The 15,788-nt window shown below is 44.1% G+C and overlaps 1 long non-coding RNA gene across 2 annotated transcripts in view; it reads right to left on the bottom strand.

The window, feature by feature from the left end:
• The window catches only part of LOC148777640 (uncharacterized), a 106,410-nt gene that overhangs the window by 2,358 nt on the left and 88,264 nt on the right, over positions 1-15,788 (bottom strand). Inside the window, exon 3 of one of the 2 annotated variants that reach the window (XR_016037624.1) lies at positions 7,625-8,039. The exons of the other annotated variant lie outside the window; for it this stretch is intronic. This is a non-coding gene — a long non-coding RNA (uncharacterized LOC148777640). Of the gene's footprint in view, positions 1-7,624; positions 8,040-15,788 lie in introns of those variants that run through there. 2 annotated transcript variants of the gene reach the window in all.

The raw sequence follows: 15,788 nt of genomic DNA, 5'->3' as shown, positions 1-15,788 counted from the left end.
CACTTCAAATGTTCAGAAGCCATGGCTGCTTCATTGGACAGTGCAGATGAAGGCCATTTCCATTGCAGTAGAAAGTTCTATTGGACAGTGCTCTTTTAGACACTAGCTTCTTGGTGCCCTTTGCTCAGACCATAGACTCTGAGTGCTGCTTCATATAGTGTTGTGGTAAGAATAGCAATTCGGAGAAGGCAATGGCACCCCACTCCATTACTCTTGCCTGGAAAATCCCATGGACGGAGGAGCCTGGTAGGCTGCAGTCCATGGGGTCGCTCAGTCAGTCAGACACGACTAAGCGACCTCACTTTCACTTTTCGCTTTCATGCCTTGGAGAAGGAAATGGCAACCCACTCCAGTGTTCTTGCCTGGAGGATCCCAGGGACGGGGGAGCCTGGTGGGCTGCCATCTATGGGGTCACACAGAGTCGGACACGACTGAAGTGACTTATCAAGAATAGCAATTACATTAATAATAATGATGATGATGGGCTGGTTTTGCCAGGCACTGGACTAAAGTGTTCCATATGTGGCAGGTTAATTTAGTGAGAAGTTAATTTTTTCATCATTGCCTTCTTTCTCTCTCCCCATCCAAAAATCCAAGAAAGAAGTGACCGAGGAGAAGTTGGTATTGAAGAACCAAGAATCAAAGTCAGCTGAATATAACATATCTCCTTCTCTTTGGCAAAAAAGAGCTCAACTCATGGAAGAGATAGTGTTGGATCTCATGGCTAGGGAGAGCAGTGAGGGGAAGAAGAAGCGGGAGAGAAGAAGAATGGGAGCAAGTCCCCCAGACTAAAAAGAGGGCAAAGGTCAGAAAGCCCTTTGGCAATGGAAACCAAACCCCGCTCCTTGGAACTGTGCTGCTGCTAAGGCTCCCAGAGAGGAATGGTCATCTGCCCTGGGAAGGCTGGACTCAGGCCCTAGGCTCCCAGCCCTTGCAAAGTTTCTACACCCCAAACATGACACAGGAGTCCTAGAATCACTGAATTTTAAAGGATCACCAGCTGGGCCACCACTAGTCCATGTGGTGAAGTGAAAGTCACTCAGTTGTGTCTGACTCTTTGCGACCCCATGAACTATACAGTCCATGGAATTCTCCAGGCCAGAATACTGGAAAGGTGTGCTGTTTCCTTCTCCAGGGGATTTTCCCGGCCCAGGGATTGAACCCAGCTCTCCCGCATTGCAGGCAGATTCTTCACCAGCTGAGCCACAGGGAAGCCCAAGAATACTGATGTGGGTAGCCTGTCCCTTCTCCGGCGGATCTTCCCAACCCAGGAATCGAACAGGGGTCTCCTGCATTGCAGGTGGATTCTTTACCAACTGAGCTATCAGGGAAGATTTATGTGCCTCTGTGCTAATTAGAAAAAGGCAATCTTCTTCATATAAAATAAAGTTAGTGTTTTACTGATATGGGCTGAATTGTGACCATCCCCTCCCCACACCAAAGTTGTATGTTGAAGCCATAACCCCTAGTACTTCAGAAAGTGACTGTATTTGGAGATGGGTTTCTAAAGAGATGATTAAGTTCAAATGAGGCCTCAGTGTGGGACCTAATCCAATCTGACCAATGTCCTTAGAGGAAGAGGAAATTTGGACACACCGAGAGACCTCAGAAGCCAACATGCACAAAAAGACCACAGGAGGCCACATGTGCAGAGAGATCACTGCAGGAAGCAACAACGGGATGGCCATTTGCAAGCCAGAGGGAGAGAGACCACAGAGGCAACCAGTCCTGCCAACACTTTGATCTTGGACTTCCAGCCTCCAGAATTGTGAGAAAATAAATTCCTGTTGTTTAAGCCACCCAGCCTGGGTAACTTTGTTATGACCCCAGGAGATGAATACAGTTCTCATGCTGTCTGACCAACTCTACGTGGTTAGTCTTTGTGGAGCCTATGCTGGGCAGGGGTCCTGACAGCGAGCTCACTCCTGTTCACACACACGCTATACATGTGGACAGGTGAAGAAAGCCCGTCGGGTGTAGAGGGAGGGGTGCATAGGAACAGGGTCTCTGAGGGCTGAGGTCGGGAGGAAGCAGCAGCTGCTGGCATGAGGTGGGGCAGGGCATGGTCCCACTGCCAGTGAGTGTGAGTGTTTGTGATCTACAAGATGTGTGCAGAGCTGAGCGGACCTTGCTGTTCCAAGATTCAGGTACAGGCCTGGACTCTACACACCCACCCTCACAGTCTCACAAACCTGAGTATAGTTCTCTGTTGTGAACAGAACCCCTTTAGAGGAGACGCTGACCTGCATGACCTTAGGAGAGAAATGCCATGGCACTTCCTGCCAACCCAGTGAATGGGAGATTGGAGGCAAATTTAATTCTTTTCAACGAAAATACATTATGTGACCCTTCTTGCCCATATAAGTTTGTGAAATAAGATTCCTGTTTCATGTATGAGGCTCAAGCAGGAGCTATCTAAAAGAAGCCTGGCAGGCAAGGAGCCTAGGGAATAAGTAACCCAACCCTACTCTTCCATCCTCTGCCCTTTGCTGTGAGAGTTGGTGTAGCTGAGCCCAACCAGAAGCACAGAGCAGGATAAGAAGGATTAAGAGTGAAACTAGGCCAAACAGGGAAATCCAGCGTAAATTTTAAGTATGTATCAGTTTATCTAGGCCACCAGAGATCAGGTGAGTCACTCAGTTGTGTCCAACTCTGCGACCCCATGGACTGCAGCGCTCCAGGCTTCCCTGTCCATCACCAACTCCCAGAGCTCACTCAAACTCATGTCCATCAAGTTGGTGATCCAACCATCTCATCCTCGCCAGAGGTAGGCCCCATTATTATTCACATTTTATAAATACAGAAGCTTAGGCTTGGGGAGGAGTTTAAATGATTTGTCCCATGAGATTCTAGAATGTAAGCTCCACAAAGGCAGTGACCTTGTTTGTCTTGTATCCCATTATATCCCCAGGGCCTAAAAATGTGCCTGGAACATAGTCAGTGCTCACTGTGTGTTTGTTGAATGGCTAAAAGAGTGAACTCCTCTAAGATTCCACAAGTACCACATGGTAGTGCGGGATTTAAACCTAGACTCTCTGAGGGTAAAGCTCACAGATCTAAGGATCCCATCAATGTTCCCAAACCAAGGTCTGTAGGTCCCTATAGGTCTAAGAGTTTGCCCTGATGATTCTAAAGTTCTGTGATTTAGGGACTTCTCCAGTGGTCCATGCTCCCATCTCAGGGAGCATGGGTTGGATTCCTGGTCGGGGAACTAGACTGCACATGCCATAACTAAGAGTTCACATGCTGCTACTAAGACCTGGTGCAGCCAAATAAACATTTCAAAAGATTTTAAGGACAAATAAAAAATTAAAATAAAAAAACTGTGATTTTTGTGTACTAATATCAAATATAGTCTTAATAATTTAATATGAACATATTCTGGATCACCAATCCCGTAAACAGGGACTATTTTCCCAAGTCTGTGTTTGTGTTGTTGTCATATGGGCAGAAAGCAGTAGCACTGTAATTATCTTGGGTTAATGAGAAAGGAGCATGGATGGACCTAATTCCTGAGTGATACCTTGAAAACCAAGTGACATCAAGGAACACTGTACAAACAAGAAAAGTGGGGGCGGGGCCCACACGAAAGGACTGGCACCAAGAAGTCACAGCCATAGTCTCCTCATGTTCAATAATTCATGCTAGTGCAAACACCATCTCTCAGGCTAATATTGTTATTCTGAATTATACTGATTGTGTAAGTTTGGGCTCTTATATTTAGTTTGGTTTTATAGTTGCATAGGAGATTAGATATAATTTTATGCTTCTATAGTTTGGGATAAAACACAATTGAAATCAACCTATAATGTTTTTTTTTTACTTTAAAATATGCCCAGGCATTAGTCAAGTATAGGAAATGCTTGTACTATATATATGCTACAAACTATGGATTGAACAGCTTACAGCAGGAACGCAGCAGAGGCAACACAGACATCAGTACAGATGTGTCTGGAGGGAAAAGGAAACTCTTGGTTTTCCTCTTCCAAAGCTGGAAATAGTTATTACTTAAATGGCAACCCACTCCAGTGTTCTTGCCTGGAGAATCCCAGGGATGGGGGATCCTGGTGGGCTGCTGTCTATGGCGTCGCACAGAGTCAGACACGACTGAAGCGACTTAGCAGCAGCATTGAGCACCTATTAGTCACTGTACTGAGGTTTGACACGTGCTATGGACAGAATCATGTCCCTCCAGAATCCTATGTTAAACCCCTAACCGCAACATGATGCTGTTTGGAGATGGGGGCTTTGGGAGGTAATTAGGTTGAGATGAGGTGCTGAGGGTGGGGTCCTAATAGGACTGAAAAGTGAAAGTGAAAGTCGCTCAGTCATGTCCGACTCTTTGCCGCTCCAATTCTCCAGGCCAGAATCCTGCGGTGGGTTGCCTTTCCCTTCTCCAGGGGATCTTCCCAACCCAGGGATCAAACCCACGTCTTCCACATTGCAGGCAGATTCTTTACCAGCTAAGGCACAAGGGAAGCCCCTGTTATGGGATTAGCAACCTATAAGAAGACACACCAGAGATCTGGCTCCCACTCTCTCTCTCTCTTAGTTGTGTGATAACACACCAAGAAGGTAGCTGTCCACAAGCCAAGAAAAGGAACCTGATCAAGAGCTAAATCTGCCAGAGACTTCCCTGATGGTTCACTGGTTTAAAGTCCAGCTTGCAATGCAGGGGAAGAGGGTTTGATCCCTGGTCGGGGAACTAGGATCTCACATGCCTCAGAGCAACTAAGCCTGTGCACCCCAACTACTGAAGCCCACATGCTCTGAAGCCCACGAGCCACAATTAGAGACAGACTGCATGCTGCAACTGCTGATGCCAGCATGGCACAATGAATATCCCTTGTGCCACAACTAAGACCCAATGCAGCAAAGTAAGTTTAAAAAAAATAGAATTGAATCTGCCAGTATTTTGATCTTGGAATTCCAAAACTCCAAAGATGTGAGGAATAAATGTCTGTTGGTCAAACCACTCTGTATTTTGTTATAACAGCCAGAACTAACATAACATGTGCTGTCTCAAATCCTAACAACTTTGCAATGTAATAACTTTCCCATTTCACAGATGAGAAATCTGAGGCTCAGAGAGTGTGTAATTTGTCCAAGCCTTACAACTATGAGAAGGAAAATAAGGATTAATTTATAAAATTTTGTGAATAAGGATTAATAGATTTTTAAAGATTCTTTACTTTCTAAGTCTTTTTTAATATGTGACAAGCATTATTCCTACCATTTACAGTGAATGTTATACTGTTAATACTGATAGAAACACTTCCTAGTTCCGTGTGATACTTTCTAAATATTTTTCAACTTTATACTGATCTGTAGACCATTTATTGCTAATACGGATGTCAACTAGTTTAAAACTGACTGCTCAGCTCTAATTACTTTAAATTTTGAGCATCTTTGAACTTACCTTCTCTTCCCACTTGAAAGCATTCCATGTGAGCAGGAAACTGCTATATATCTTCTATACTCAAACGGCTAAAGCTTAGATGAAAGAGCTGGGGCTGTTCTCGCTACTCTAACCCTCTGTAGTGAGTCTCCACATCACCAGCAGCACCCAAGCTGATCAACAGCATTACAGGTTACTGAATGATACCATCCTTGGTGGCTCAGATGGTAAAGAATCTGCCTGTAGTGCAGAAGACCTGGATTCGATCCCTAGGTTGGGAAGATCCCCTGGAGAAGAGAATGGCAACCCATTCTGGTATTCTTGCCTGAAGAATTCCACGGACAGAGGAGCCTGACAGACTACTGTCCATGGGGTCGCAAAGAGTTGGATATGACTGAGTAACTAACACTTTCATTTCACTTTCACCATCCCTTATAGGTAATTATCTTCAATGTAAAGATGAGAAATCTGAATCTCAAAAGGTTAAATGCTTTGTTGAGGTGTTGAACCTAAATCACTTCAGTTGTGTCTGACTCTGCAACCCTGTGGACTGTAGCTCACCAAGCTCCTCTGTCCATGGGATTCTCCAGGCAAGAATACTGGAGTGGGTTGCATGCCTTCCTCCAAGGGATCTTCCCGACCCAGGGATCAAACACCTCTTAAGTCTCTTGCATTGGCAGGTGGGTTCTTTACCACTAGTGCCTCCTGACTCTAAATCTACTGCCCATTTTTCTATTCTGTTTGTTCCCCTAGTTTGAGGAATGTGGACCTCTCAGAGGCCACTGCATGCTTGCAAAAGAATACACCACCACATGTTATAATTACCAGGGATGCAAACTCTATGACAGCAGAAGTTTTCCAAGAGGTTAAGAGCTGGAGCTCTGGACCCAGACTGTTAGATTCAAATCCCAGCTCCTCTGTTAGCTAGATGTGTGACTTAACCTCTCTGTGCCCTAGTTTACTCATCTTAAAACTTTTATATTAATATGTAATAATTGATAATAACATTGATAGCATCTACATCATAGTGTTTGGGGAATAAATTAATGAATACACATAACACTTTTCACATAATGCTTAACACAATGAGTACACAGAAAGTACTCAATATATACAAATTATAACTATTATTATTTACTACTGAATTATTCAGCATCTAGATTAGTGCCTGACACCTAGTACACCCTTCAATTACTTGTTGGATGAATTAAGTAAATAAGTATTTTAACAGAAGATTCCAAAGATAATATTGTGAAGAGAGAACTCTTAAAACATTTTTACTTTAAAAAGTAAAAAAAATATCTCCCTGTGACAGGGACATCTCACCTTGAATTTACAACATTTCTACATGCTTTAAAAGATTTAGAAAAATTAATTTTAAATCACTTTGGCTTTTAAATATAACTTCACATCAGTGGTCAGCACAATCGGATGGCATACAATGGGGAGTCACTACACACTTGTTCAGTTCAGTTCAGTTCAGTCGCTCAGTTGTGTCCGACTCTTTGTGACCCCATGAATCACAGCACACCAGGCCTCCCTGTCCATCACCAACTCCCAGAGTTCACTCAAACTCATGTCCATCGAGTCGGTGATGCCATCCAGCCATCTCATTCTCTGTCATCCCCTTCTCCTCCTGCCCCCAATCCCTCCCAGCATCAGAGTCTTTTCCAGTGAGTCAACTCGTCGCATGAGGTGGCCAAAGTATTGGAGTTTCAGCTTTAGCATCAGTCCTTCCAATGAACACCCAGGACTGATCTCCTTTAGAATGGACTGGTTGGATCCCCTTGATGATAAATACAATATTTTGCATCTGTTTTGGGCAAGAACAGAGGAGAGGAGAAGATCACAGTTTCTAGAAAATAATTTTTGCAGACTTGGTGACAAGGACTCAGAGGACTGGCCTTCACATGACTGATACTGCTTAAATGCTTCTTGTTGAGCACCAGTCCTTGTATGAGTAGAGGTAAACTTTATCCTGAGAATGGACTTTCAGAGACTTTTTTATTCCTTTCCTAGATCCAGGACTTCTGCTTTTCTGCAGTAATTTGAAAATCAGGAGAGTGAAAGTCAAGGTGGTTCTACCCAGGCAAGCTGTACCAGACTGGGCGTGCAGGATGTCTGCACGGCACTGTGTGTCCATCTACCCAGAAAGCTCTTAATTTGCAGCTTCTGTGATTCAGAGGAGATGATAACTTTGGGCAGCCAGCCATCATAGGTGTAAAGTGCCCAGCAGCAGGCTGAGCGTATGCAAGCAACTTTTCTAACCTCAAGACTTACGGCTGCTCAGGGAGGTTTTGTTCTGTGGAATGCTATTTCTCTCTTTACAGTCAACCCCACGTCTCTTCTTATTAGACACCTCTGACTTTCATGAATTTATTTAGAAAATCACATTCTCAGAGTCATCAGAAGTTGCTCTTTCTAGGATGAATTTTACTCTCCTTCCCTCCCCCATGGGGAATTTTCCCTGAGACAGGTTTGCAAAAAAAGAAAATACTCTTACAGTCTTTTCAACACATGGACGACTGTACACAAGGCACAATTGTTTGTCTTCAACTTGGAATTCATCTCCATTGAGCCAGGAACAAAATCAAGGCGACAGAGGCTTTAAAATTCCGACAGGAAGTTCTGCCCTTTTGACCTGGGAAACCAAGAGGAAGGTGAGGAGGAAGACGATAAAGAAGAATCCCAGGGGTGTTTGATATCTGTGCCTCATATATACCTTCCATGTTTTGCCAACAAAAATTCTTAAGGAAGAGGAGGTCTTTTTAAAGACTGCTGATGAACACCCTGTGATCCAGAAGACACCCCCCTAGGTCTGATTCAGGCAGGCTTCTCAGCATAAAATCCTTTTTTGCACAGATATAACTAAGGCCAGTATTTGGAAGAGAGACAAGTAGGGGGTGGGGGAAGCAACTTTGAAAAGAGTTGCGTCCTGCGCCTTCCATGGAGGGGCCCTTTCCACACTCACATCCTCGGCTTCCCACTTTCTCCCCCTTCTACCACATCTTAGCATCTTCCCCCTTCCTGCCTGTGTGGCTGCTCCTGCACCTGGCCTATTTCTGGCTCGCTCCTGCAATTCTCGTTGCTTCCTTCCTCCTTCCTCTGCTCTCCCTCAGCCATCACTCCCAAATCATTTCTCTTTTTAAACCCACATTTGTCCCACTTCTTTCATTTCTACCATTTATTCTCAGGATTTTCTACCAAAGCACCTCCTCCCCATGCGTAGTATCAGTGGCTACTTTATAAAACTGTGGTTTAGCCGACCCCGGGGGTTATACTTCAATGTTTCTAACTAAGCTAAAATAAATTCATCATGACCATCCCGAATTCCTCCCACTCCCACTTAGGACTTCTCTGGCCCTCTTGTTCCTCATCTGCCTGGATCTGCCCAGACTAGATCCCTTCCTCTCTTCGTCCCCCCAAGGCCTATTGATATCACTGTAAGGTCTTGCAAATGTTTTTTCTTTCTCTCTGTTCCTACTACCTTAGTTCAAGACTTCACCTGAACTATTTTCACCCTTCCTAATCTTGTGCTAGTACCTTCCTCCCCTTTCTCATCACACCTGATTCTCTAAAACCCAGATCTGATTTCACCATTTCCCTTGCTTAAAAGTGTTCTGTGTCTCCCTGTCCCTAAGGGTAAGTTGCCCCTACACCATTGGGCTCCAACTTACTCTTCAAGCTGCATCTCTCACCACAGGTCCTCCATCACCATGCACTGAATACAAAATTCTTTGTGTTAAGATGTTTTGTTCCATGATCGAAGCAGCGGTGGTTCATACTCAGGGCTCCAGACTGAAAGTACACTGACTCCTGACCCAGGTAAATGCTGAGGCATGGTTGCCCTGAGTGATCAATCTGGGTCCTAGCCTAGGTTTCCTCATGAATACCGTGAGGTCAAGATGGCTTCAAAACTACCCTCAGTATTAAAGATGATGGGTAAGATCCACAGACTCTTACAGCTAGACTTCATGGGCTGTGGTACTTTACTGAGTTATCCAGGTACTAACTCTCAGTGCTGTACACTTGAAGCCATCACCTCTTTCAGCGATAAGATCAGACCCTAGGAGAACTGACTCATACTCCCGGACTCAGACAAGTCAGATTTGTCCCAGAAAGCTTCCTTATGAATATGCAGTAGCAAGAAGAAAGCCATCTGCTCTCCAGAACACCTTTTCCCTACATTAATGGTATATGTGTATTAATACACTACTTAGATTTTTTTTCTTAGTAAGTTAAGTTAGTTATCAAAAGATGATTTGGGTATATGGATTCAGAGAAAGAAGGGTTTGTGATCCATAGGCTGATATTTCCTGTCTATGATAGTGCTAAGTCACTTCAGTCGTGTTCTACTCTTTGCAACCCCTTGAACTGTAGCCAGCCAGGCTCCTCTGTCCATGGGATTCTCCAGGCAAGAATACCAGACTGGGTTGCCATGCCCTCCTCCAGGGGATCTTCTCGACCCAGGGATAGAATTTGCATCTCTTCTGTCTCCTGCATTGGCAGGCAGGTTCTTTACCAGTAGCACCACCTGTGATAGGGGCTCATGAATTCCCTTTGTTCCATGTGTCTGTTAGAAACGTTCGACCGCAAGCAATTGAAACTGACCCTGGTTACACAGAGCAAGAAAGAAGGGTTATTTGGAGGATCCTGGGCAGCTCATGGAGGTTTTCCCTGACCATCCTATCTGAAGTGGCCTCTTCTGTTGATCTCTTTCTCTTTCACAGGACTTGTCTGGTGGGTAACGATCTTATTTATTGTTCTGTCACCAGTCTTCCTTATGAGACTGCTCATTCCATGACAGCAGGGACATTGTCATTCTTGTTTGTACTCCAGACCCGAGGACAGTGCCCAACACACACAGTATGCTCACCAATATTTGTGGGATCAATCAATGAGTAGAGGGCTTCCCTGGTGGTCCAGTGGTTAAGAATCTGCCTTGCAGTGCAGGCCACACAGGTTCAATCCCTGACCTGGGAAGATCCCATTTGACACGGGGCAACTAAGCCCATGTGCCACAAATACTGAGTCCGAACACCTTGAGCCCATGCTCTACAACAAGAGAAGCCATCACAACAACAGAAGCCCACGCATTGCAACCAGAGAAAGCCCACACACAGCAGCGAAGATCGAGTGTAGCAACGCCCTCCAAAAAAAAAAAAAAAAATCAATGAGTAGAAAGGAGAGCTGAAAAATTAAGCCCTGGGAATGGGTGACAGGAGACAGGGATGACCAGAGTAGCAGGAACTTCTGAACCCTCTTTGTAGGCGTTGCCATAGGATGATTTAATTCCAACTATATTTGTCCCTCTGTGTTTCTGCTCCAGGTTCACATGCCTAGGATGGAGGATTCAACCAATTCAAATGAAGATCACAGGCCCATTGGAGGGGCTGTGATGTTGGAGTCTTGGGGTTGTGATCCCCCAAGACACGGATAGCCGGTAGACATCCAATGCAGAGTGGTCACTCTTCTTAGAGACTTGTCAGTTGGATATAGCAATTCTTTTTCCTAGAGATCCCTATAGAGAAGCTTGTTTGCCTGCTGTCATTTTGCTTATCTCCATGGGTTCCAGCCAAGTGGGTCTCATCCACTCAAAATTCTCACCTGCTTAATACAGGTAGACACACTCACTCTGCAGACCAGATCTATATACTCTCTGCCTGGCATAACCCAGCACATCTTTTTGTACATTTGTTTCTTATTTTCTAGCTCATGAATAAAACATACAGCTACTTTACATTTGACAAATGTGTGTGCTTTCACTTAACCCAAATTCTTTATTTTCTGTAAGCCCACATTTGGATTACTTTGTTGTGGTTAATACTGTTGTGTACCCAACAGCCACTCAGGGCTAAAATTCACTCAGCCTGAGGGATGAATCACAACCGAAACCTCTTACTCCCCTGCCTGTGATTGGACTGAAGATGACATGTAACCCAAATCTGAGCTATGAAAAATAATGCAAAGTTTACTGGGAACTTCAGGAATGATTATCCTCCCTGATGAGTTGCATGAAGAAAAAGGTTTGTCATACTTTCTCTTTCTTCCTTCCTTCCTTCTTGATGGGAATGCTATCATAAAGGGATATGATACTTGGAGCAATAGCAGCCATCTTACAAATATGAGGTGATAAATGTAAGGGCATCATGCAGAAGATGGTTGAGTAGGACAATCTAAAGGCCTTGTTCCTTGACTGATTTCATTCTTGAAACACAGAAATCAACCCTGGATTTCTTAAGTAAATAAAAGATATACACATGGCTTTAACTATTGTTGGGCTCTTTTTGCAAATTGCAGTCAAAAGCATTCCTACCTGATAGACCTATGACAAACAACTTCTTCTTGCTCTTAACTTTTACTCCTTGGATTTGCCATGTTAGAGATGCTCCTATTTCTTAGTAAGTAATAGAGGTTCTACTGAGCATTGATGTGAAAGTATGTCTAAGAAAAAGCCTAAAAATTCACTGTATTCTGTTATAAACCCTCTTCACTATATATGTCTACTTCTTATAAGATGAATAATATGAGTATTTACTTAAAAATACGGTGGCTATTCATATAGATAGCTCATATACAAATATATGTTATCTAATCTTTGTTCAATTTCACATTACAAATTAATAGACAGCAATCTGATATGATTTTAGGATTTCTATACAGAAGGGACTTAAAAGTGACAATTAAATGGGAAGTAGAGATGAGGTCTTGAAACTGCATTTGCATTACACCTTTAAGGTTGAGAAGCAGGCAGCTGTCCCTATCATAGACTAGGAGGGGCCAAGGCAGCCCCAGGCACCTCCATACCTTGTCATTACTATACCTTTTATCCATAAAACCAATCACCTAAGGATTTCAACTTCCTCTTAGAAGTCAAGGTAGAAGTTTTGATAGTTTTAAGCATGGGCCTCCAAGACAGAACACTTGAAGGAATAATGTGATTTTATGTCTGCATTATCATCAAAGCTGTCTTAACCACTTTACCTTGTGACACTGGATGGATGATCACTAGCATTTCACATAAAAAAGAGATTCAGGGGACTTCCCTTGGTGGTCCAGTGGTTAAGAGTTCGCCTCACAATGCAGGAGACGTGGGTTCAATCCTTGGCTGGGGAACTGAGATCCTGCATGCCATGGAGAAACCAAGCCCACATGCCACAACTACTGAAGGTCGAGTACTCTGGAGCCTTCATGCCACACTAGAGAGTCTGTGTGCCACACTGCAAGATCCGACATGCTGCAAGTAAGGCCCAATGCAGACAAATAATAAATAAATATTAAAGAGAGAGAGATTCAGGCTCCGGGGGCTTAAGTGACTGCTCAAAACACACAATTACCTAACAGAACCAGTTCTACAACCTTGATCTTCTGATCATCACTCTTTAGGATCTAGAACAGTGTGGCTAAAAAGGAATGCTCTTGGCCCATTAAAAGGAGGCTTTTTAAGAGCATACCTTTCCTACCAGAGAAGAGGAACAGAAAATGAGAGGTTCTGGGGAGAGAAACGGGTCATGCAGTCACTCAGTGAGTCTGGAAGGTGGCTACCCGTTAAACACCCAGCTCCATATTGTCACTAAGCATTTCTCCGGAGTACTAGCTGCCTTCTGCACTGATTCGCGGAAATGATATTGACTAGTTTCAACTAGAACAAGCATGCCAGGAGGAACTTTAGATATTTGAGCAGAAAAGAGGAGTGGGCATGACCCACAAGACTCCCTGTACAAGTGGTTTGGAGGAGTGTTTTCAATTCTCTACAGGAGTGTGGTCTGAGAGCAGGGGACTGTGTCCTCAGTAAAGGGGAGAGTGTCTTCGGGAACAGGCTGGAGGGCCAAGGGAGCAGAGGGTTTAAGTCAAAGACAGCCTGGGTTTTCCAAGCCCAAAGGGAAATCAAGCCCCTGTAGAGACATGGTAAGTTAGAAGAGAGCCCGAATGGAGCCAAGGGAAAAGAAAGCAGGAGGAAAACTCATGTTGACAGACGGTCCAAGTGAAAAGGGTCATACATAAATGGGAAGAGAAGGAGCTTCTGACCTCTCAGCTCAGGACCAGGGCAATGATGTCATCAGCACAAGTGAGACACAGTGGCCTGGCAAACATGCCAAGAATGTAGGCTGGAGGGGCCTGGGTTATTCCAGGTTGCCATGATTTTTAGCCAAAAGTAACAGAGCCAGGCAGGGGAAGCAGGAGGCCTTATGCCTCAAGGATGTCCGTGTATACTCTGAGGTCTGGGACAAAGGAGTCTTATTCACTCCCTTACTATACAGTGAGTAGGGCTAGCAGTAGAGTGTGTAGCCCTTAAAGGCATAAACTATGGAATCAGACAGACTGGAGTTCAAATCCTGGCTCTGCCATTTGCTATCTGGGTGGCTTTGGCAGAGTTACTTAACTTCTCTGTGCTTCACAGGCTTCATCTGTGGGCCAATCAGAGCACTTATTGATAAGGTGGTGAGAGAATTAAAAATGATATGTTCTGAAAGGGGCTTAGTATAGTGCTTGACACATAGTAAGAACTCATTTTTTTTTTTTTTAAACTGTACTGTGTGGCATGCCATTCCCTGACCAGGGATTGAACCCTGGCCCTCCACAATGAAGTGTGGAGTCCTAACCACTGGGTCACCAGGGAAGCCCCAGAAAGAACTCAATCTTAACCCATTATTTTTCATAATAAAATATATATTAAGGAAAACCCTTGTGGCTCAGCTGGTAAAGAATCTGCCTGTGATGCAGGAAACCTGGGTTGGGAAGATACCCTGGAGAAGAGCAAGGCTAACCACACCAGTATTCTGGCCTGAAGAATTCCATGGGCTGGATAGTCCATGGGGTCACAAAGAGTCGGACACAACTGAACACCTTTTACTTTCACTTTCTTTGAGGAAAACAGTGAGGGGATAAAAGCAGGAGAGTGGTAAACACAGACTCTACACGTGTAATAAAAATGCATTCAGTAAATGTCTGGGAAAGAAGTAAAGACTAAGAACAGGCTCTGGACCATCAGTGACCGAGATGAAAGAAGATGGCAATCCAGTCACCAAGAGAACTCTTGTTTTGTTTTAGGTTAACTTTTGTTTTTAAAACACACAAGAAGTTTTGAACCCCCAAAATTATCACCTGGAAAAAAAATACTGCACAACACAGATTTTCAAATAAGTGCTCACATGTGGAGATGATTTCTTCTTTATAAAAACAATTGTAACATTTTTAATATTAATACCACTGTACTGCTTCCAACTGTATGAGCAAGGGCAAGTTATTAGATTTCCTCACCTTCTTTTCCTTCTCAGTAATGAAATGGGGATAATAACAGAACTGCCTTCAGAAGGCTGTAGTGAGGGTCAAACCCATTAATACATGCAAAGTTTTAAAAAAGTGGTAACAGGGACTTCCCTGGTGGTCCAGTGGTCAAGACTCGGCATTTCCACTGCAGGGGGTGTGGGTTTGATCCTTGGGTGGGGAACTAACACCTGTCATGCCAGGCAGTGCGGCTAAAAAATAATAAAATTAAGAGATAAAATCTATGATACTTTAAAAGAAAAAAGCGATGCCAGATCCATTTCTACTATACCACAGAAGCAATCTCTGTGAACTGTACAAACATATCGCTCACCTACCACCCTACTCTCCAATAAAAGCCACATTTAATATTTCATTTACATTCTTCCAACCTTTTTCCATGCACATATCATCTAAATATTCATGTGTTTCTTACAAAATGAATCATTCTGTAATGTTCTCTTAGGCTTTGCTTTTCTACCTAGCCACATATGGCAAAGATCTTTCCATGTCAGCCTCCACCAACCTTGGGGATCATGGCCATCCTCCTTGGCAATTTATCCTGGGTCTCAGCAGAGTCAGTCCTGGTTTCAGCTGGTTTTTCATTTCCTGCTTCTTCTCACCCTCCCAGCTGTTCCCGCTCCCTCTGCTGGCTCACCTGCTGCTGCCTTCCTGGTTCCCCTTCCTCCAGGTGCCCATCGTCCACCCCGTACAATGTAATACAGCTAAGCCACTCCAAATGAAATCAGCCCTGAATGTTCATTGGAAGGACTGATGCTGAGGCTGAAGCTCCAGTACTGTGACCACCTGCTGAGAAAAGCCGACTCACTAGAAAAGACTCTGATGCTGGGAAAGCCTGAGGGCAGGAGGAGAAGGGGATGACAGAGGAGGAGACGACCGGATGGCATCACCGACTCAATGGACATGAGCTTGAGCAAACTCTGGGAGGTTGTGATGGACAGCGAAGCTGGCACGCTGCAGTTCATGGGGTCACAAAGAGTTAGACACGACTGACAAGAACAACCCGAAAGGAGGGCTTGTGCAGGGAAGTTTTACTTCCTTTTATTGCTTCCCTGTCAGTTTTCCAACATGCCACCAATCAAGGTTGTGTGTGTTTAACTGA

Source organism: Moschus berezovskii, chromosome 6 (genome assembly GCF_049115385.1).
Source record: "Moschus berezovskii isolate FMDL1 chromosome 6, NW_MosBer_1.0, whole genome shotgun sequence".
In the NCBI taxonomy this organism is placed as follows: Eukaryota; Metazoa; Chordata; class Mammalia; order Artiodactyla; family Moschidae; genus Moschus; species Moschus berezovskii.
Note: the sequence above shows the minus strand (reverse complement) of the source record. Positions and strands in the feature narration are given on the sequence as shown.